This window comes from Lissotriton vulgaris, chromosome 1_1 (genome assembly GCF_964263255.1).
Source record: "Lissotriton vulgaris chromosome 1_1, aLisVul1.2, whole genome shotgun sequence".
In the NCBI taxonomy this organism is placed as follows: Eukaryota; Metazoa; Chordata; class Amphibia; order Caudata; family Salamandridae; genus Lissotriton; species Lissotriton vulgaris.
The window spans coordinates 2,126,665,820-2,126,690,052 of NC_141685.1; positions in this window are offsets into that span (position 1 = coordinate 2,126,665,820).

A 24,233-nucleotide genomic window follows, 5' to 3' on the forward strand; every position below is an offset into this window, starting at 1 on the left:
GGTGATGTTGCTTTTGTCACTTGCTCCACTGTTACCACCTAGTCGTAGCACAGGTGTCTCAACGAATGCCGTCATCAGGATTGGTAGCCGCTGGGGACAACACAATGCGTGAGCCGTTATCGGACTGAGCAAAGTATCGATATCCATTGGTACTGCTGATGGAAGTGAAAGACAAATGTCCAACACTCTCATCTCCGCATAGCATACATCGTAGTACAGGTAAGATGCAATTTTGCCATATCCGTCTGAATGAAAGGAACCAGGTCATGTTTAGATCTCTGACTGGCCAATCCAAGGACTCTAGTTATTCTGTCCCGGTAGCGCACTGCTAGGATTGTTTCTTCCATTCCCATAGGAGTCATGTCTGAGCTGTGGCTTGCCATAACGAAGCAGGAGGGTCAAAAATAAAATCCCTGCTACAAGTCCCAAAAATAGGTGTATGCCGCCAAAAACAGAGTGGACAAAATTTGGAACGATTCCCAGAATTGCTTGAAATGGTGTTAGCAGTCCCGTAAAAATCGTCTTAAATATGCCTGGGATGCATGTGGCACTAGACATGTTAAGGAGTTGGCTCAACATTTCTACGAAATGCACGGGGCAATTTGTTGATCAAAGGTCATGAACCTCCGTAGCTGTCCTTGCAACTAGGAGATCATACGTCTCTTTTGATGACGTTATGGGCACTGTTGTCTGCAAAAGCACAGACTTCATTTTGCTTAAAGTATCAATTCGTATAGAATAGAGATTCAGACGAGGCCAGATGGGAGTCTCTATGTCTCCAGGCCCGCTCTGGAACAATGCTTGCATACAGCATTTGACCATGGAAGTTACGCTTACGAGATAACTTTTCCCTGGCAAAAGGCCAGAACATCTGTGATCCGTTCTTAGAATGTAACTCCCATTCGCAAGTTGCATAAAGAAGGGCTCTATCTGCGTTGTAGGTGTGACAAGCTGGTGGAATGAAAGGTTGTTAGAATTACCTTCACAGGCTCCGTGTAAATTAATACCCTGGCACAAAAGTATACCGCTTAGTGAACGTTTACAGTTTTCACCACTAAGAAATACATTTTTGTCGCTGTCACTATAGCATGAATGTGTGTATGGTAATTTCAATGCTGATTTTACATATCCTTTACCCAATCCTTCATACTGGCCAGTAGGTATGTATTCAAGGCACTTTTTAAATCGGAAAGTTATCGGAATAGTGATAATTCCCTGTATTATCCATTCAATGACAGGACTTTCTGACATTGTCAATGGTAATCTCTCCAGTTTTTCGATGCTCAGGATTGTATAGTCTGCTCCTTTCTGTGCCAAGCTGATTTGTTTATCAGTAAGGTTAAAAATGGAAAACAATGACGTTGTGTTCATTAACACCTTAGCTGCGTGTAAATATCCCTCCCCAGTGCTGCGCTGTCCATTGGAACTAGTGCTGAATGGACGTCCAATGGACGTGCGCAGCACTGGGGAGGTAGCGCTCGTGACGACCGTTGGCCGTCAGCAGCGCTTAAGAGGTTAAACTCCAAGGCACATAGCCTGAACGAAGATTTTGCAGCATCCAGCCTAATTGTACAATAGAACGTAATTGCGACTGGCCATGCTGTAACATTAGCAAGTCTCTGTCTATTATGTCAAAGGCAGATGATACAATATTGTCCAACGAATATATTCTGGAGGACAGAGTCATTAACCCATTGTCCACTACAGAAAGGGATTTTTCCAAATTAATACGATCAATTTCTCGTATTTTTTCTGCTGTTTCAATTTGTGTGACTTTCCAAGCCTCGTTGTATGCAGCATAGATGCTGGCCGCTATGAAACGCTTTTGACGCTGTTTGCGTGGTCCCATAATAAAATCGCGCAAATCAGCACCATCTTTAAGTAAAGACAAGTGTTGCTTAATTTCAGCCAGTGTGGATGATCCTAGCCATTCGAGGCAGAGTTTCCCTACACTGTATATTGTTACTATCCCTGGATGTTGTCTCTGGGAGTATCTAGGGTCTTGTCTGGTCATTTTTAACCCCTGTGTTTTATTCAGGAATCTATCTTGACAGTTGTTTGTGTCAGTAGGCCAGATTAACCACTTTTTCCAATCAGTGTGTGTTCTGTTAAAATGTAAAATTTTAGTTACGTCTATCTCAATATCTGTTGTTGCATTTTCAGGTATTGGCTTTGGAATGGACGGTTTGTTTAGGTCTTTGATCTTAGCTAGGCCAAGACAGGATGTTTGGTGAATTGTCATTTAAAAACATCATTTGTTCTGGTATCATGCAGGTTCTGAATAGTGCTTCTATGCCTTGTACCTGCCAATCTGTCGTACCCCAAATGGTTTTTGTTTCAATGTTATTTTTCCAATAATCAAAACCAAATGTCATAATTTTTTCATAAAATGCTTCTGAATATATTAATTTAGTATTTGTCAGCATTGTTTTCATTCCTGTTTTATCTGATAGTTTGTAATAAAACGTTTCTGCATCACTGGTGTTAAACCCTGAGAAGTATTTGAATTTCTCAAAGAATGTTTTAGAACTGCTTTTAGGTGTTGTAGCACAATGTTCCCATTGATTATACTTAAAAACATTTCTAGGCTGTGCAGATTTATGCAAATAATCGCCATAATGTGTATAACAGAACAACTGTTCATAACTAGACGAACCTTGTAAATAATCATGTTCTGTGAATCTAGCTGACATTACTAAATCAGACATCATGTCATTAATACTGTTAAAGTCCCAATCATCAGAGAATGTACTATGTTTTACAAAGTCACTTAAGGAAACCTTCAGTTGATGAGGATACTTCAGGATCTCGACCGGACCATAGATCTCATAGTCAGTTTTCTCCCATACTACCCCACCGGGTATTGGAATGGCTGTGACATTTACTGTTGACAGTTCTCTTTTCTTCACGTGGGATGATCTGTGTGGTTTGAGGACTAAGTTGATGTTCTGACTTGCTGTGTCCATTGAACTATATTTTCCCTCAATGAATTTTCCCAAACAAAGTACCATGATGAGCCAAAGCAGGAGGAAAAATACACCTAGACCCAACCAGAACTCTAACCAAGGGGAAATAAGGTAGATTTCCTTCAGTTGATGAAAGAGTTCCGTTGCTTTTTCTTTAAAAGTCTTTTTTATTTCTGGCATCACTTCGGGGTTGCTTTGATCCTCGAAAAAGTTGTCGAAGTCGATGAAATAACCAGAGGCAGTTCCTTCAATTGTTGGGATTGATCTTTCAATCTGTATCTCGGTAGCACTTTCTGATGCCACATTATTGTAGACTGGTGTTTCTTGACGAACTGTTTCAATCTGTGTCTCAAGAGGCACGAGTTCCATGGCATTATTGCATAGTCCTTCTCTGTGCACTGCAGGCTGATCGAATGTGATTAGTCTTTCAGTTTGAACCTCTTGGATTGTTGCAAGTTTGGGTATTCTGTTGTTTCTCGGGAGTCCACTGGGCCTACTGTTGATTATAGACCACATGCTTGTGGTTTTACAAGGTCGATAGATACAACTCTGTTCTCCTTTTTACCAGCAAGGGGCGGTAGTACTACTGATCTTGTTCCGGTGACTGCCAAGACAGGTACTGCTTTTCTGTAAGAAGGCCCAAATTCCTTCTTCACCGCTATTTTTTCTCTGACTAGATCCCCAATCTTTGGAATCCAGACAGGCCTTGCTGGGGCTGTTGCTTGTGGTGCCTCGTCAGTGGTATCTGGCTGTTGCTTTAACTTTATGTTGCATAAGGATTTTCTTGTTTCATTCAAGTCCTGTAAAACAGCGAAACGATCTTTGATGTCAAAGTCTGTTTTTTTATTTTGTACCACTGATACTTGACTATCTAAGTCCTGAACTCTCATTCTAATTCCGAACAATAGTTCGTATGGGCTGAAACCTTTTTAGAGAATTTCTTGGCAAATTGTTAAGACTGGTCTGGACACTTATTAGATGTTTGACCCACCCAGCGCCTGAACCTAATACCTTCGCTGTTATAGATCGCTTTATGTCCCGGTTTTTTCTTTCTACCACACTATTCCCTTCGGGGTGTGACGGACAAGAATACCGCAACCCAATTCCCATGCTGGCCATGGCCTCCTTATAAGCTCGAGAGCTGAAAGCAGGACCCTGGTCAGAATGGAACGTGGCAATTGCGTATGTGCCGATAAAGACTCGCAGATCTTTCTTATAACCGTTCTGGCGTCAGCCGAGCGCTGGAAGCCACATTTTTTAAGTGTGTTTAGCCTTAATGATGTACAATGGGACGCGTTTTTCTTTTTTGATAGCGCGGATAGATTGCCTGATGCTTTCTATTAGGGCTTCTGACACTGCACTGGCTGGTTCTCCACTGCGATCTCTGTTGCAGTCTTCACAGTTTTTTGCAAACTTGTGAATGCCTTCACTCATTTCCGGCCACCAGTACTCTGATTCTAATTCTCTCAGAGAGTCCCTGATTGTTTGGTGTCTCAGACCCAATCCCATGTGTGCTTCCTGTGTGAGGAAGCCCCTCCGGTCCCTGTTTGGAATTACCCTATCCCCCACTCCAGGGATTCGAGCAAAAGGAACGGAGTTTGCATCGATTACGTATGCATAATTGAGTGGATACTTCACGGGTAGTGCTGCACAGTCGCCTTTTACGGTCGTTTTTACTGCCAGCATGGTTTCCCCATCTATGTATTTTTCTGCACGCTTTTTTGTGGCTACGGAAGCCGGTTTAGTTGCTTCCGCTGTGGCTGTATTAGCCAATGAATTCCCTGCAACGTGAACGCCATCACGTTGAAGACTCTGTGCGTGTATCACGTGAGTCTTTTGTAGTTCTCTCTGTAAAAGAGCTACCTGTTTCCAGAGCAATTTATGCTTTATTGTGGCACCTGTGTCATCTTTGTAATCGTTTTCAATCCAACTCTGCAGTTTATTATTGTAAGAGTTGACGCATAAATGAGAAACGCACACGATTAGTGTCGGGAATTCACGTTCTGCATTTTCGAGCGCCATCTTTAAAGATCTGATTTCAGCTCTCTGAGCCGAACAGTTTCTTACTGATTCAGTTTTTGTTACTTCCGGTCTGAATTTACCGCATAGCCAACGACCTTTAAAAATCGCACAGGCTGCATCGTAGGATTTGCTCTCTACGTTAAGATGCTGTACAAATCTATCTGTATAGATTATACAGGCATACTGTGGGAGAGGCAGAAGTTCGATTGGCAGAGGATATTCTTCTTCATATTCTAAATCATTCAGTTCTTCGAACTGCGGGGCGAAATAGTATTTCACATCTTCCGCTCCAAGAGAATCTATACACTGTATCCATTTCGAATACAGTGACACTGTAGGCAGGTTTACTGGGCTGAATAGCGCCTCGAAGGCGGATTCTGCTGTGAGGATATTTATCCTTTTGCCGTGTGCTAGTTCTCGTTCATTTGCTAATGCAAATTGCACTGCTTTCACAGTTCTTTCTGTGTGACTGAATGTTTTTTCTGCTTGTGTGTACAAGTGAGATTTAATTGAAATTGGTACCTTTTCTCCCTCATTAGAGGTCAGGTACGTGAACCCGCATCTTCCTGGGATGACTCGGATTACAAGATCGCGTGTGTTGTCACGTGTATCTAATTTGGTTTTTGCTAACATGTCTGTTTGCAGTGATCTCAAAATTTCTGTGTGTTTTTGAGTCCAATTGATTTGTTTAAAAGCAGGTTTAATTAGTTCGTAGAGAGGTTTAACCCTCTCTGCGTAATTTAGAATGTATGTTCTTCCGAAATCCAGAAAACCTAGAATGGATTGTAAATTCTTCAGCTTTTTTGGAGCTTGGAGTACAGCGCACTTCTCTAAGAAGTTGTCCGCTAGGCTTTTTCCTTCACTTGATAATTCGTATCCCAAAAATAATTTTGTAGTAACTCTGTTACTCTAGCTGAGAATAGTCCTGGGCTGTTCTTGAGCCCCTGTGGGAGCCTACAGAAATTTTCTGAGACCCCATTACGGAGAAAGCGGTCAAATACCTGCTTTCTGGTGCAATGTTTTGACAAAAGAAACCATTAGATATGTCTAATGTTGTTTTATATTTTTTCCTAACTATGTTGTTCATTAGTGCAGCACTATGCGAGTTTTGTACTGCAAAAGTTTTGCAACATGCATTAAGGTGTCTGTAGTCCAAAACTAGACGATATGAATTGTCTGGCTTGGAGACAGAAAACAAAGGATTGTTCATTTGAGAGGTGCATGTTTCAATCACCCCCTGGTACTCAAGTTGATCTAAGATCTCCCTGACTTGTTTTTTAGCTACTTGCTTAATGGGATACTGCCGTTGGGCAGTTGGTTCACTTTTTAACTGGATTTTGTGAGGAGGTGAGTCCTCATCCCATCCTACATGATTTTAATATAATGCCGGTGCCTGGGCTACTGCCCATTTCCTTGCATAAGTATATTTTTTGTGAATCGGAATGTGATTCGAGAAGGCAGGCATAATAATTTCTTCGCCACGAGGGCACTCTCTGACAAACTCTGGAGGCCAATCTTTTTCAGCTAACAGAATATCATAGCCTTTTGAGAGTTTATCCCAAAATAGACCCTTTATTTTTCTAGTCTTATCACCCTCTATACGCAATGTTATTTCGTATATCTTATGGGGCTCGCTAAGTCTGGTGTCGGCAGTTTCAACCTGAATGTATTAATTCGTGTCCACTGTCTCCAGATGACTCATCAAGATCTTGCGGGCTATAGTGATTTCTGCTGCACTGTCCAACATTGTCTGTGCCCACTCCCCGTTTTTCAACTGTGTCCTCAGTATTCTTGGGATGGTTGATTACTCTAATACTGGCTACCTTCTTTTTCGGAAATTGAGATTTTTTACTCTGAGCAGGTTCCTTGTCTTTGGACTTGGTGTGCTCTCCTGGGTCTGACTGTCCTCTTCTTTCCGATTTCTGCGAAAAAGATCGAGAGGGACATGTATCAATACTTTGATATCTATCAGGTTTTTTCAAATTATCCCTATTTCTAAGGTTATATCTTTTCTCAGAGGGCTCCCTCTGGGGAGACTGGTTTTCTCGATTTGGAGTTCTTTCCCTCCGTCGAGGAGACCTTCCTCTGGACTGGAAAACTTTTTCCTTGGGAGTGGATTGTTTATTTCCATCCCAGCTCTTTTTAGGAGTGTTTGAATTATTTTTAATAAATAATTTTACTAACTCTCTATATGCTTTTGTTAGTTCTCTTATGTTAACTAAGAATTCTTCACTTGACATTTTTTCAATGTCCGGGTGTGGTGAATAGCTGGCTAGAACCGGCCACGTTGCACCTGGTCTACCTAGTGGACCGAGCCTGGTAATATGATCATTATGTTTTAGGGCGCCATTAAACCAGAGCAGGTGTTCTTGGAATTTTAGTGGGATTTCAGTCTCCTCGAAAGGAGCGTACTCATCCGGAGGTTTCTCTATATAATAATAGTGAAACTCTTTTGTTCTAGCGTTTGCCGCTGGAAAGTTTATCCATGAATAGAATACCTCTGTCTGCCGATATTCGTGTGCCTCTATCATGAAAATTACTGTACCACCTTGTGGTGTCAGTCCGTTTTCTATAAGTTTTAATGTTATAGATTTTCTTAAATGTGCCGGGATGATTATTGCACCCGGTTCAGTAGTAGTGTCAGGACCCTGCTGAGTCGCATCTGCTGCGGCCCCAGTGGTTCCGTTTTCTCCTGGCATTGTATAAATGCAAGGTTTGCAGAGTAGGTCTCCAAGGAGACAAAGATTAGGTGCACAATATTTTGGAACACTGTATCCTTCAACGTTGAATAAACCAGAGCTCTACATAGGAATCTCTTCCTACTGAGTTCGGGCGGATTTGAACCTTTCACCCACTCCAGACGTCTATTGGAGTATTTACGGGAGAAAGGGGTCTGTGTGAAAAATGCACAACTGAGTTACTCTAACGTCTTGCTTTAGTTTATCGCATTACCAAACGTTGGGTGCCATGTAGTGTAGTTCCTATTTTCCCAATAGGCCCTGCGCATTGGAATAACATAAACAGTAGAATCGACGTAGAAGTGCGGATCTTCCAGGCCTCCACTGACTATGCTAAACTTAATTGGGTTTGTTACCAACTAGCTCAGAGGTCACTGGAAACTTTCTTCTCTGAATAGGAAGTGATCAGCTTCCCTGGTACAGACAAGAAGGGATTCAGTTTTCCAACAACCGTGCAACATGACAACTTTGCTCCTCAGATCAAGAGTCAATCTCTAGGGTCGTGTGAAACAATAGACAGTTATTTTACTCAGTCAGTGGTTGTGCAGTTTACTTTCACAATATGTAGAGAATAGAGAGACGGGCGTTGTCAATAAAGGGTAACATTTATTGAACAGTCTTTCTTCTCGTACAAGAGAAATAAATTGCCACAATTGCCAGACTTGTTATTATAAAAAGTACGTACAGTAAGATGAGTATTGCGAAATAATACTGTAAAAGCATTGATATGGTTTCTTAGCCATACAATGGTTTAAAATGAAAAAAAACTTATATACATTCATATATAGATTAGGCTAAAATACTCAACTGGTGCTTCTAACTACGCCTACCCCAGTGTACCTGACCTAAGCCTAATACTTGGGAGGGGAGTAAGTAAGTAGCTTTAAGTTAAGTTGGTTTTGCCAAGGTTTGCTTCAAGAATTCTCTCTAAGGGTTTAGTCAACACCATACCTCTGGAATAGAATGATGGTCTGGTATCTCCTTCAGGGGGTCGATATCCCAGTCACCCGCAAGGGTAGACTAGAAACGCCGGAGCTGGATTTCTTTGCAGGAGAAAGGACAGCGTCTCAGCGCGTTGAGGAGGAGGAGGAGGGGCAGCGTCCGCGGGCAGCTTGCATCTGCTGGGCTCTTGCAGGGGGACGGCTGTTCAGCTCCTAAGTTCACCACACCATCGTTCGCTAGTTAGCAGCGATAGCAGTAGCAATAGCAGCTATGGTATCATCAGCATGACCGCTACTTAAGCAGCAGCGAGTCAGCTAGCAGCATCAGCGAAACAGCAGCAACATCAGCGAAAACAACAGCGTTTGCTTAAGGCAACGTTGGTAATATTTATACCTGAAAGGTGCCTTGTTTGACGTAAGTTTTTGGACATAAGACGTCAATAAAGATGTCACTAGTAAGTGATCGTCTATCAGTGCTCATTGGAGTTCTATTACTAATCAAAACACAGCAAGCGGGGATTTCCAGGTTGCTGAGTTTTTATCTTGTTGAAGAACTCGGAGTGTTAATCTAGGAATCTCAGATAGTAACTTCTGCTATGTCATTGCTCTAATTGGTTGCAAAGGAAGTGGCAGAGAAAGCAATTCTGAAATGTGGCTCTGTTCGTGTGAGGCCAGAGACGAGTTTCTGAATATTGCACTTGAACGGTTATGCCAATATAGGGAATAAATGGATTTATAGCCGAATAGGGGCATAAGGTCTCAGTATCGATCAGGGTCCTAGATTAGAACGCGACATTTCCGCACCAGCAAGCGCAGATCCAGATAGAGTACGTTCCTCCAAACCTTCCTAGTCCTAGCTTTGTGGAGCACCCCACTCACCGGTGGGTGGCAGGATCCACCACCACCCCCCCCACTGGCGGGACATTACATCAGACAAGACAAGTGGATGTTGCAGATAATTCGCAAGGGTTATACCCTTCCCTTTCAGTCCTCCCCTCCAGCCATAGCACCGCCTGTCTGGAGATCATTTGGTTCTTCTCCAACAAATGGCCATCAAGTGCGTTCCCGGGCAGGAAGTAGGGAGTGGTTGTTATTCCCACTACTTTCTGGTCCCCAAGAAGGACAAGGGTGCCTGTGTCCCAATTTGGACCTCTGGGACATCAATCTCTTCCTCTGGAAGGAGAAGTTCAAGATGCTGACTGGCTCTGGTGCTAGCTGCCCTAGACCCTGGAGACTGAATGGTAGTGTTGGACTTGCAGGATGCTTATTTTCACATCCCGGTCCTGCTGGCCCACTGGCGTTGCCTGTGGTTCATGGTACGCCAGGAGTATTTTCAGTTTGCCGTGCTCCCCTTCGGCCTTACCAGCGCCCCTCGGGTGTTCACGAAGGGGACGGCGGTGGTCGCAGCTCATGTGCGCAGGTCAGAGGTTTCTTCCCCTACCTCGACGACTGGTTGTTGAAGGTGGGCTTGCCCCGAACAGTCATCTGCCACCTTCAGACTACGGCCAACCTGCACCTGCTGGGGTTCTCCATCAACGTGCCGAAGTCGCACCCGAGTCCCTCTCAGAAGCTCCCCTTCATCTGAGTTGTTCTGGATTCGACGCTGTTTATCCTCCCGAGTAGCGAGTCTGGGATATTCAGGGTATGATTACGATCTTTCGTTCTCCACCCGAACCTGTCCAGCCTCCACCTCCTTGCGTGAGATTGAGCGGCGGCAGTTGACGTTTTTCGACCTGCCTCCTGAAGTCTGTGATGTTATCTTGGCAGCCAGGCGTCCCTCCACTAAAACGGTAGATGCCTGTAGGTGGAATAAATTTGTGGCATGGTGCTCAGCAAAGGCCGTGGATCCCCTTTCTGTGCCTCTTTCAGAGGTCCTCCTATTTCCCCTCTCTTTGGCCCAGCAGGGCTCTGCTCTGGGCACTATCAAGGGCTATCTCTCAGCAATTTCAACCTTTTTATCGATTCCAGATCAGCCTTCCCTAATCCCCCGTTGTAAATCGATTCTTAAAAGGCATTACTCATCTTTTCCCTCCTGTTCCTTTCATGCCTCAGTGGGACTTGAACCTTGTTCTGACTTATCAGATTTGTGCTCCCTTTGAGCCACTTCACAAAAGTCCTCTTCATTTTCTCACTTTAAAGACTGCTTTCCTGGTTGCCATCACCTCTGCTAGAAGAGCAAGTAAGTTCCAGGCTCTTTCTTCTAAACCTCCTTATCTCTGTCTATCCGGACAAAGTTGTTCTAAGGACTCCTCCACCTTTTTTGCCAAAGGTTGTCGCTGCCTTTCACATCGGGCAGACCATCAATTTGCCCACCCTCTTTCTGCCTCCCTCTAAAGAGGAAGAGAGGCTTCACCGTCTGGACCCAAAACGTGGGCTCTCATCCTACCTTAACCGCACACAACAGTTCCTGGTGGATGACCAGCTCTTTGTTGGCTACGTGGGCGTCAAGAAAGGTCGGGCCATGCACAAGCGGACCATCTCGCCATGGGTCGTTCTGTGCATCAAGACTTGTTATTCTTTGGCTAAAAAGGAGCCTCCGCTGGGTCTGCGTACCCATTCTACCAGAGTGATAGCCACTACTGATTTGGAACGGGGAGTCCCCTTGCATGACATCTGTCAGGCAGCTACGCGGGCCTCTCTGCACACGTTTACCAAGCATGACAGTCTGGACAGCCAAGTCCAGAGAGACTGCTTCTTTGGCCGTTCTGTTCTCCAGGGCTTTCTGGTGGGATCTTGGTTCGCAGACCCACCACCGGGTTGGTATTGCTGGGGTATCTATTCTAAGGTAAGGAATCTATCACTATATGTTTCTTTCAGATGCACAAGTTACTTACCTTTGGTAACTATATATCTGTAAGAAACATTAGTAGTGATAGATTCCTTACTGCCCCCACCCATCCTCCCTATTCTGCTAACTGATTTCTAGGGTTACGGTCATCCCTTTCAGGACCCTAGTTTCATGGCACGAGTGTTCAGTTTCTTGCATGGCTCTGCGTTCCTGGTGCAGGAAGTAGTGTACAGAACTGAAGTCAGCACCCGTGGGCACGTCTAAGTAGCTCCAGCAACGTCATCCTGGCACCGACGCACGCGGAGCCGCACGACTAAGCCTACTGACGCGCAGGGGTACTGCTGATGAAAACTTTACAGATCCAGTCTGACACCTTGAGGTAATTCTAAGGTAAGGAATCTAACACTACTTATGTGTCTTACAGATATATCATTACTGAAGGTAAGTAACTTGTGCATCATGTCAAGTGAGCAAAGATGTTAATCTCTGGTTCCCACAGCAACTGCTTGGGAAGAGTTAGGCCTGATAACGATGCCTGTAACTCTGGAGCAGAGCGGATTTCCCTTCCGACAGAAACAGAAGCACCCCTTGGAGGCTATAAAAATGCTGTCATCAACATGGGCAACTGCATGTAGTCAGGAAGAACACCATACACTCACTACAACGTCATTCCAGCAGTGTTCTCTCCATGTCTTGATTGATTGAGATGTCCATTACGAAGCAATAGTATTAAAATCAGGATGCCCGCTACTGATAGCAGGACCAAAGGAAGCCCTTCAAAAACACTTCGAAGTACGGTGTATGAAAGCTGAAATTTGGCAGACCCAAGACCTACTACCCTTCAGAAGACTACTCAAAACCTGGCTCTTCGATCAGTAGTAGCACCCCCCAGCGCCTTGAGACCCTCACAGGTATGTAGTGCGCTCTACAAGTGTCCTGATCGATTGATTGAATTACTCCGAAGATGGTCTGAAAGGTAGTTAAGAGACCTGAACCAAGTTGCTTATATAAGTACAATTCCGCTCGTAACAGACATGTTAAAGATACGATGAACCCTTTGTCCGAAATGGATCAGGAACTTTGTATGCACCAGGACCTGTATCTCTGCTGCAGCCTTGCAAACTGGAGATCAAAAGTCTCCCAGGATGAAGTTAATGCTACATTTTGTTGAAATGTGGTTTTCAATCAGCTCAGCGAATCAAACTGTATACTAGAAACATTCAATGAAAGCCACAGTGGTGCCTCCCTAACTGTGTGAGCCATTCAAAAACAAACTTGCTTACAGCAACAACCCTGAAGTTTACTGTAACTAGATATGCGATGCCTGGCGCTATTCCACAACACTAAATTCACCAAGGAGCGTGAGGGGTATTCAACAGACCAGGTCAGCCCCCCACTCACTGTAGCAAAACAAAATAGTAACCTGGCCTGATTGCTAGAACAGATGCACTTGGACCTAGTGTCTATCTTTAGCTGTCACAATTTCGTGTGCTGCTTGAGCAGTGAATTCTGCACTGTTTTCCTCTAAAGGTATCACGGAAGCAACACCATGGGAGTCCACTGGTTGGTTCTCACCAGTGGACTCAGGTTCTCATCATCAGAACACCCATACCTTAAAGAAAACAAAAGTTTGAAAACAAATATATAATAGTGATAGTGAAGTACAAATGTGGTACATGTGCAGTGAAACCAGTCACAAATTCACTGGTTATGAGTACATAAAATGTTAATCTACGTGCTCTAAAACTGACCCCATAAAGTGGATCCCACCGTTTAGGAACCTACTTTATTATGTTAAAAACGAGCTATAACTAACACTAGCTTGTCACCTTTATTCTATGCTGTGGGTTTGCTCACATTAAAAGGATGCTCTTCTGCCTCTTTTCATCATAGAGAGCCAACATGTTTCATTGCCTGGTGATTTAAAGGCCATTTCTTCAGGGCATGGGTCAGTACCACCACTTTTTTTTTTCTTTTTCTATTCATGAATGAATTTCTTCCTAGGGGACAATTAAAATTACAGACAACACAATTAACAACACAAAGACACATCTCCTACGGAACAGTTATTTCACTGAACCATTGACCTGACGAGCCCCTCCCCCCCCCGCCATAGTAACCACTTTGGTGCTCAGTCCGAGCATACTGGTGACTTCATTTTTCTTTTAGTCACTGTAGCGTGTGTGCCCCCGACTACTGAAATTAGCCTGCGGGGAAAGATACTTGCATTACCTTGGTGTATCGGGGTTGGTGTGTTGGCTCAGCTATAGCCTATCTTTTGATGTTTAACGTACGAGCTAAAAAGACCTTTTAAGGAGCGGCTGAGCCTGTTTTTTAACCTTTGACACGTTCTGCTCGTGTGTATGGATTACAAGCATTTAGGCTGTCAGTTTCCCGTTAGTGCCCCGCACTCCTAATGGACCTGCCACGCCCATGTCCCGTAAGTCTTGCGGCGTAAATGAAAAAAGTAACTGATTCAGTGGTCGAAGTGGGGAAAAAAAAGTAGGGGAACTGTGGGTGGAGAATCAGGGGGCGGGAATAACCTAAGATTGAATCAGTGGGCAGAGTCAGGGGTGTGGCTAGAAATAGCAAAACATACCAATTTTTTGTACTTTTAGCATTTCACTGACCCGTTACAGCTTATAACGTTATTTAATTAAAAGAATGGATAGGTTTATTTGAGGTTTAATTCAGGAAAAAGCAAACACTCATAGGGAATACAGGTTTATGTAAAGCATGTCAAATATAAGCAGGAACAACATGTTACCTTAATGCTTTTACACTCATTGTTCAGAAATCTATGATTATTTTTTGTCTCAAACATTGAAGTCATGAATGCAGGGCTCCTCCTATATAAATGTGTTAAGCAGGGCTCAGAAGAGAAAGGGACTCTTCAGGAGAATCTAGACTCACGGAAACCCACAAAGGCTCCTTCATATTCATGTCAGCCAGCTAGCTGCTCAATCATAATATAGCCAAAAGAACAAATGGTGGGCAGAATGCAGAGCAATATCATACATTCACCCCAGTGCAGAGATCTGGGTCTAAATCCATTGTTTATTTGCTCGCCATTCCAGTTTGGACCCAGCCTTATGCAAATCAGTCTTGATTTTGCGCCCAATGAGAACAGTCTAGCCCGAACTGCCAGGCCAGGTCCTCCCTGGACTGGAAACAACATCCTAGGACCGGTTTCGGGCTTTCAGTCCTCATCAGCCAGGATAGCCTGATTCCAGTGGCATGGAGAGCATGGGACTCATGTCTGAGCATACCTGTCCCACTCGGGGTGACAAATGCAAAAAGAACAATTGATGGACAGAATGCAGAACAATGTCATACATTCAGAGATCTGGGCTTAAATCCATAGTTTTTTGCTCACCATGCCATTCCAGTTTGGACCCAGCCATATGCAAATCAGTCTTGATCCTGCGCCCGATGTGAACAGTCCAGCCCGAACTGCCAGGCCATATGTATTCAAGTGTCCTTTCATTCGGGAAGTGAACACAAAGCAGTACCCACTGAACTATACACATAACATATTGCTCTTTGATATACATGGTACATGTTCTTTTCAGCAGGCATATTACCCCTCTTCACTACCTTAGATGAGTAAAACAGCCACTAGACAAAACATGCTCCCATCTCTCTCCAGCAGGTACATTGATTACCAAAGTTATCTTGGCACTTGTATTGTTGACCGAAACCTGCTGAATATACAAATAAGTTTGCAGTGTTTTTAAAACTCCTGCACTTGTACAAAACCCGTCCCCCCAAACTAAACTGGCCCCCTACCCTTCCAGTCGCCCTGGGAAACGCCTGCTCCTGCCCTTTCACTGCTCCTGTCCAGTCAGTACTCCTGCTCATGCTCGATCAACACTCCTGCTTCGTCAATTTCCCCGCCCCCTCCCTTCTCCTGGCCCGTCACTTCAAGTTCAAGTCCAAGTTTGGCATTTATATAGCGCACTACTCACCCATAGGGTCTCAAGGCGCTTGAGGGAGGTGGGGGATTACTTATCAAATATCCAGGTTTTGAGTTGTTTTCTGAAGGAGAGGTGGTTTTGGGTAAGGCCAAGATGGGTGGGGAGGGAGTTCCAGGTTTTGGCCGCAAGGTAGGAGAAGGATCTTCCCCCCCCATGGTGGATCTGCGGATGCGTGGTATTGTGGCGAGGGCTTGGTTGGACGATCGGAGTTTGCGGGAGGGGGTGTAGAAGGAAAGGCGTGTGTTGAGGCATTCGGGTCCAAGGTCGTATAGTGCTTTGTGTGCGTGGGTGAGGAGACGAAACGTTATTCTTTTGCTGACGGGGAGCCAGTGGAGGTCTTTCAGGTGACTGGAGATGTGAGCTCTGCGGGGGACGTCTAGAATGAGCTGGCTGAGGCATTTTGGATAAGTTGGAGCTTTTTCTGTGATTTGATTGTAGTTCCGGCATAAAGGGTTTTCTGAGCTTGCGTAGAATGTTGACGCATGAGGAAGAGACGGCGTTGACTTGTCTGGTCATCGATAAGGTGGAGTCTAGGATAAAGCCCAGATTCCGTGCGTGGTCCGAAGGTTTGGGGGCGTTTTCCAGAGCCGGTGGCCACCATGAGTCATCTCAAGCGGAGGGGGATGATCCTAATATGAGGACTTCTGTTTTGTCCGAGTTCAGTTTAAGGCGACTGTTCTTCATCCATTCAGCCACTTCTTTCATTCCTTCGTGTAGATTGGTTTTGGCGGTGTTTGAGTCTTTGGTGAGGGAGAGGATCAGCTGGGTGTCGTCTACGTAGGAGATGATGTTGTGTTTGCGAACGAAGGATGAGATTGGGCTCATATATACGTTGAAGAGTGTGGGGCTGAGTGATGATCCTTGTGGTACGCCACAGATGACTTCGGTGGCCTCTGATTTAAAAGGGGGGAGCCGGACTCTCTACGTTCTTCCGGCAAGGAATGAGACGATCCAGTCCAGTGCTTTTCCTTGAATTCCGATGTTGCTGAGGCGGTGAATAAGGGTGCTATGACAGACTGTGTCGAAAGCTGCAGAGAGGTCGAGAAGGATGAGGGCAACTGTTTCTCCATTGTCCAGTAGTTTTCGGATGTCGTCTGTTGCTGCGATGAGGGCGGTCTCGTGCTGTGTTTGGCACGGAATCCGGATTGTGATATGTCGAGGGATTTGTTGGTTTCGAGGAAGGCGGCGAGTTGACTGTTGACAGCTTTCTCGATGACTTTGGCAGGGAATGGGAGGAGCGAGATCGGTCGGTAGTTTTTAAGTTCATTGGGGTCTGCTGTGGGTTTCTTCAAGAGGGCGCTGAGTTCGCCGTGTTTCCAGCTTCCGGGAAGGTAGCGGAGTTGAAGGAACTATTGATGATGTCGCGAAGGTGGGGAGCGATGATGGAGTCTGCTTTGTTGAAGATGTGGTGGGGGCATGGGTCGGTTGGTGATCCTGAGTGGATGGAGTTCATCAGGCGGATGGTGTCTTCAGTGGTGACTGGTTTCCAGTTGCAAAGGTTGTTAGGAGGGGGATTAGGTTTTGAGGTGGGTGGGGTGGTCTGGTCACCCGACTGGTTGATGAAGCTGTTGTGAATGTCGGCGATTTTGTTGTTGAAAAATTATGCTAGGGAGTCGCAAAGGTACTGGGAATGAGTGATGTCATTGGTGCCGGCTGAGGGGTTGGTGAACTCTTTTACTATGTTGAACAGTTCCTTACTGCTGTGGGCGTTGTTGTCGAGTCGATCTTTGAATGCTGTTTTCTTAGTGGAACGTATTAGTTGATGGTGTTTACGGGAGGCGTTCTTGAAAGTGGCTAGGTTTTCGGTGGATGGGTTTCTTTTCCAGGCTTTCTCGAGGGTGCGGCATGTCTTCTTGGACTTTTTTAAGTTAATCTTTGAACCAGGGGGCTTTCTTGAGGTTTAACTTGGTCGGGTTGTTTTTTAGTGGTGCTAATTCGTCAGCGCTGCGGGTGATCCATTGTGCAAGGTTGGTGGCTGCTTGGTTTGGGTCTGATGAATAGGCAGGGGGTATTGGTGGAGCGATGTGAGAAGCTGGTCGGTGGTGATTTTGTTCCGATTTCTGCGGGGAATTTGTTGTGGGTGGTTGTGGGTTGTAGTCTTTTTGTAGTTGAAGTGCACGCAGCTGTGGTCTGTCCAATGGAGAGTTGTGGTGTGGTTGAAGGAGATGTATTTACTGGATGTAAAGATTGGGTCGAGCGTGTGTCCGGCACAGTGGGTGGGGGTGTCGACAAGTTGTTTGAGTCCAAGATTTGCGAGGTTGTCCAAAAGGGTGGTACTGTTGTTGTCATTGTTCTTATCCAGGTGGAAGTTGAGGTTGCCTAGTAGAATGTAGTCCTCGGAGGGGAGGGCGTGTGGGCTGATGAAGTCGGTGATGTCATCACAGAATTGTGTGCGGGGTCCTGGTGGCCTGTAGATGAGGGTGCCTCTGAGTGTGGTCTTGGGGCCGATGTGGATCTGGAAGTGGAGGTGTTCGGCGGTTGCGAGGTTGTCATCGGAACTGGTTGAGATGCGAATGGTGTTCTTATGAACAATGGCAATGCCTCCTCCTGTTTGGTTGGTGCGGTCCTTATGGATAATCTTGTAGCCGTCAGGGATGGCTATGGCGATGTCGGGTGTTGAAGAGGCGTTCATCCAGGTTTCTGTGAGGAAGGCGACGTCCGGAGCTGTGGTGTCAAGTAGATTCCAAAGTTGGATGGCGTGACTGTAGACAGAACGGGTGTTGATAAGGATGCATTTCAGGTGGTTGGAGCCGGTGTTCTGTTTGGTGATTGTGGATTTGGTGAGGGTCCTAATGCAGGCAAACTTGCAGGAATTGCAGGTGAAAGGTCCATGGGTGAGTCCAGGAGCAGCTTGGTAGCAGTTTGGTGGTCGGCCGGGGTTATGTTATGTTATGTTATGTTATGTTATGTTAGTGCTATTTGTATTGCGCACGGCTGCTCCAGCGAAGGAGCGTCCCTGCGCATCGACAAGGTGGCGAACACAACACAACTGGGGAACAGAAATAATTATTAAGAAAATGGGGAGTGAAGGATTTAACAAAGCTCAGAAAATGAGTGAGTTTTAGCCGCCTTGCGGAAGGAGAGCAGGTCACCAAAGGTCCGGAGTTTCAAAGGGAGAGCGTTCCAGAGTGCGGCTGCCCGCACCTTAAAAGAGCGACCCCCCACCCGACTGAGTTTGAACCGAGGGGCTACCGCTAATTCTTGGTCTAGCGAGCGCCGAGTGCGGCCCGGGATGTAAGGGCGCAAGAGTTGGTGCAGTAAGGGAGGTGATAGGCCCTTCAGAATTTTGAAGGAAAGGCACAAAACTTTAAAGTGGATCCGCTGCCTAACGGGTAACCAATGCAAGGCTCGCAAAGATGGACCGGCCAAGCAAAACCTAGGAAGACCTACGATCGCTCTGGCCGCAGCGTTCTGCACTCTTTGAAGTCGGGTTAACTCAGCCTGGTTTAATCCTATAAAAAGGGAGCTGGCATAGTCCAACCGCGCCAAAACCGTTGCTTGCACCACCAATTGACAAGTTGCGGCATCGAAGTATTTAAGGGCAGGGCGCAGATTGCGCAGGATGCCGAAGCAGCAAGCCGCCGTCCTTTTGGTGTGAGGGAAGGGTCCAGCCAAACACCAAGGTTTTTGATCTCCGCAACCGGAGTGGGGGTCGGCCCCAGCTCAGAGGGCCACCAAGTATCTCCCCATAGGTCCGTCCGCTTCCCAAAGACCATCACCTCCGTTTTTTTGGCGTTTAGTTGGAGACAGTTGGACGTCATCCAACCAGCCACCGCCCTGAGTCCTTCTCTGAATCTTGGGGCATCCACCCCAGAGTCCCCGCTGATCGTGACCGCTAGCTGGGTGTCATCTGCGTACGACACCATGGTCATACCACAGAGCTTCACAACCTCAGCCAGCGGCCTCACGTAGATGTTAAACAATGTGGGGCTCAGTGAGGAACCCTGTGGGACCCCAAGAGACAGAGGATGACATTTGGACTGGTAGGGCGGGGACGCCACACAGAAGGAACGATCCCTGAGAAACGAACGGAACCACTGGTGTGCAGTGCCGATCACCCCTATCTCCTCAAGACGTTGCAGGAGAATGTCATGGGAGACCGTGTCAAAGGCGGCGCTTAGGTCTAACAAAACAAGCGCCGCCGTTTGACCTGCATCCAGAACTACCCGAAGGTGCTCGACCATAGATAACAGTGCTGTCTCCGTACTGTGGCCAGCCCGAAAACCATTCTGGGTGTCGTCCAGAATGTTGGCACGCGACAGATGACCAGTGAGGGCGGTGTTGACATGCGCCTCTGCGAGTTTGGCTGGCCACGGGAGAAGCGAAATCGGGCGGTAGTTCTCCGATTTTGTAGGGTCGAGAGATGGTTTTTTCAAAATGGGCATTACTACCGCATGCTTCCATTTCAAAGGCACCTGGCCTGATGATAGCGACGTGTTGATTAAGTCGCAAACCGGGCGAGCAAAAACCTGGTCTCTGAACATAGGTGGCTTGAGCGGGTCGTCCGGCAACCCCGACTTAACTCGGAGAGCCAAGGCCGTGTAAGACTCCAAAGAGAGAGAGAGGGGAGAGAGTCTAGCACCACCTGATCCAACCGGATGGGAGGCCCCATACTGGTTTGTGCAGTGGAGGAGGGGAAGGCCCTATATATGGTCTGGACCTTCTCCAGGAAGAAAGCCGCCAGCGCTTCACAATGAGTATTGGAGCTGATGGAGTTACCGGCCGGCTTCCTTGCCACAAGGTCTTTAAGGGCCTTAAAGATGGTTTTAACAGGATTCCCACTATTGCGAAACTCCAGAGCGTAGTATTCAGCCCGGGTTCTACAAACCGCGCGGTGATAAGACTTGACCGCAGCCATATACAGGGTTTTTTTGCTGCTGTCATACCTCTTCCTCCAGTCTCTCTCTGCACGTCTGCAGACACTTTTCAGAGCCCTCAGATTGCCATCATACCAGGGACTGGGGGCGCGGGAGCCACACTTACTGGAAACCATCGGGATAAGGGAGTTGAGGGCCCTGGTTACCCATCCGCAGAAATGGTCATAACCAGACTCCACGTTCTCCACTGCACCCAGTGGGTCGTCAGTGAGAAGGCGGTGGAGATCTTCCGCCTTTAATTTGCTCCAGCGCCGTCTGGGCATGGCTCGCAGTGGCACCTTAAGTGGGGCTTCATCAAGAGGACAGTGAATGGTCACGAGTGAGTGGTCTGACCAGGTCAGGGGGAGGGGGGGGGGCCAATGTAACCCCTTCTAAGTTAGAAAAAAAGGGGTCCAGAGTGTGGCCACCACTATTAGTGGGGTCCGAGACCAGCTGGAACAATTGAAGGGCCTCAAGGTCCGCCACCATCCCTCCCACAGAACAAAGACACAAAGTGTCAAAATGGAGATTCAAGTCACCAATGATAGAAATATTGGCAGACCCTACTGCTAGTGAACTAACCGCCTCAGGGAGAGCCTCTCGAAATGCCACTGAGCTACCAGGTGGACGGTAAATCAGCAATCCTGACAAGGTAAAATGCGGAGTAACCGCAACCTTGAACAGGGCGCTTTCGCAGCCCGTGATGTTCTGCACACTCCAGGCGCAAGAATAGCACGATTTAACAGCAAGAGCGACGCCACCCCCTCTCGAAGAGCGGTTGAGCGTGTAGATGGAATACTCAACGGGGAACGCCAGATTCAATACCGTAGAATCGGTGTCTTGCAGCCATGTCTCTGTCAGACAAAAGATGTCAGGGGGGTCATTGTCCACAAGATCAGCAATATCCTGATAATGCTGAGGGCTGAGAGGGATGAGGCGTCGTATGAAATGCGGGAAGGGTGGGCGGTACGGGGGCCAGGGGGTCAGGGGGCCCGTCACTTCTCCTGCCCCTCACTTCTCCTGCCTATCACTGCTCCTGTCCTATTCACTGCTCCTGCCCTGTTCACTGCTCCTGCCCTGTTCACCTCTCCTGCCCTGTTCACCTCTCCTGCCCTGTTCACCTCTCCTACCCTGTTCACCGCTCCTGCCCTGTTCACCGCTCCTGCCCTGTTCACCGCTCCTGCCCCGCTCACCGCTCCTGCTCCACTCACTGCTCCTGCCCTGTTCAATGCTCCTGTCCTGTCACCTCTTCTGCCCTGTTCACCGCTCCTGCCCTGTTCACCGCTCCTGCCCTGTTCACCGCTCCTGCCCCGCTCACCGCTCCTGCTCCACTCACTGCTCCTGCCCTGTTCAATGCTCCTGCCCTGTTCAATGCTCCTGTCCTGTCACCTCTCCTGCCCCGTCACCTCTCCTGCCCCGTCACCTCTCCTGCCCCGTCACCTCTCCTGCCCCGTCACCTCTCCTGCCCCGTCACCTCTCCTGCCCCGTCACCTCTCCTGCCCCGTCACCTCTCCTGCCCCGTCACCTCTCCTGCCCCGTCACCTCTCCTGCCCCGTCACCTCTCCTGCCCCGTCACCTCTCCTGCCCCGTCACCTCTCCTGCCCCGTCACCTCTCCTGCCCCGTCACCTCTCCTGCCCCGTCACCTCTCCTGCCCCGTCACCTCTCCTGCCCCGTCACCTCTCCTGCCCCGTCACCTCTCCTGCCCCATCACCTCACCTACCCGTCACATCCCCTGCCTGTCACTTCTTTTGCCCGGTCACCTCTCCTGCCCTGTCGCCTCTCCTGCCCTGTCGCCTCTCCTGCCCCGTCGCCTCTCCTGCCCCCTTCACTGCTCCTGCCCCCTTCACTGCTCCTGCCCCCTTCACTGCTCCTGCCCCCTTCACTGCTCCTGCCCCCTTCACTGCTCCTGCCCCTTCACTGCTCCTGCCCCCTTCACTGCTCCTGCCCCCTTCACTGCTCCTGCCCCCTTCACTGCTCCTGCCCCCTTCACTGCTCCTGCCCCCTTCACTGCTCCTGCTCCTGCCCCCTTCACTGCTCCTGCTCCTGCGCCCTTCACTGCTCCTGCTCCTGCGCCCTTCACTGCTCCTGCGCCCTTCACTGCTCCTGCCCCCTTCACTGCTCCTGCCCCCTTCACTGCTCCTGCCCCCTTCACTGCTCCTGCCCCCTTCACTGCTCTTGTCCTTTCACCGCTCACACCCGGTTACTGCTCTAGCTCATGGCCGCTCACCGTCTCTGCCCCGTCACCTCTCCTGCCCTGTCACTTCTCCTGCCCCGTCACCTCTCCTGCCCTAGTACCTCTCCTTTCCTGTTGCCTCTTCTGTCCGGTCACTGCTCCTGCCCAGCTCACTTCACTCTGTGTACAACATTGACAAAGGTGTCAAGCAGTGCTGGCTGGTAAAGTTTGAAAGTGGTGTGGGGTAAAATGAAGACACCAATTATCAATTAGTTTGCAAATATAAGTAGGCATAAGCTAAAGAGGAAGGGAGGCATGGTATATTGTTGACTGGACAGGATAAGCCTGGTACCAATAGTGTAGCGTAAAATGAACAGTGTTATTAAACAAAAGAGAAAAAGTTAAAAAAGCTTGGTGCTGGGTACTTTTATGATGCGTCTTATGGGTCTACCAGCACAATACTCTTGACAGGTCAAAACGTGTCATTGCTAGCTCTTTTAATTTATTCACAAAGAAACATGATTTTGCACTTCATGTGTTTAACGCAGTTCTCGCTCTTTTGCTCTGCAAAGCGATGAGAAGAAAGACTTTCAAATCACGTCATTTGAAAACACACACACAGCCATTTAACATTTCAGCCAGGGCAATGCCAAGTCTTTAAACTCACCAGGGCCTGCATATGTTGACTTTCAGCCAAGCACAAAAAGACAGTAAAAAGGTTTGCATAGCGTTCTGCAGTCATACAGACAATTCCAACCCTTCTCTTATAATGGTGTACAGATTCCTCGCTGCACTCCTGGCTCTTCTAATGCACCTCCGCAGGTTGCTAAAGGAAACAGCAGGCTGCGCGCACCACGCGGTGGCACTTCACCAGTGCATCTGTTTCTAAGTTTTGAAACCCATTTCACTGGTGAAATTAAATCCTGACTAGAATAAATGTTAGCGTACAGCAGCACCATGAAGTGAGAGAAGGAAAACAGACATGGTGGCTGATATGTAGTCACTATGGTAACATGTAATTAAATTCGCACATGTGAGGCCCCTACTAAAAGTATGTGCCAGGAGTTGCTGATACAATTGTGCCACAGCATCCTGTCTGCAAGATATCGACGGAGCTCACTTGGGGAGGCTGATCGGTGCTGAGGAAGTTGTTCTGCAATCACCTTCGGATAAAGTCCGCGCTACATAAAAATGCATTAAATGAAAAAAATAGATCGTGAAGATAACAAGCCACGCATTCACACTTATCTGTAGAACATTAACAGCGCCAGGGGCTAGATTCCGGGGTTGAGTTTGCCGCCTCCATCCACTAACCACACACACACTCACAACTCGTCACAAGATAGCCACTGGTGTCAAGTTCCCCACAGTGCCCTGCTTGGGGAAAGCTCATCTCTAATCATCAACTCTAATCTCAGGGCCACTTGATATGCTAAAGGCAGAGGGCGGCGCATTGTCATTCGAAAGAGGTAATCAGCCTCAATCGGAATGACAATGGGCCTCCTCGGTCTGTGAGAGCTCAGGGAGGAGTTGTTGCAGCCTCTGGAGTTCACAGAGAAGTGCAAGCAGCCCCTGGAAGCGAATGAAAAAAGTTTTAAAGTTGGACTATTCTTGGCGTCCCGGGACTCTTTTTTTGAAAGCAAGAAGTAGGGGATCGGACTGAACAATTTTTTAGAAGTAGGGGCACGCCGTGCCCACCGATTTTCCCCCCCCCCCACTTCTACCACTGAACTGATTACGGGAGAAGCCCATTACCCCAACGTTACTTTAG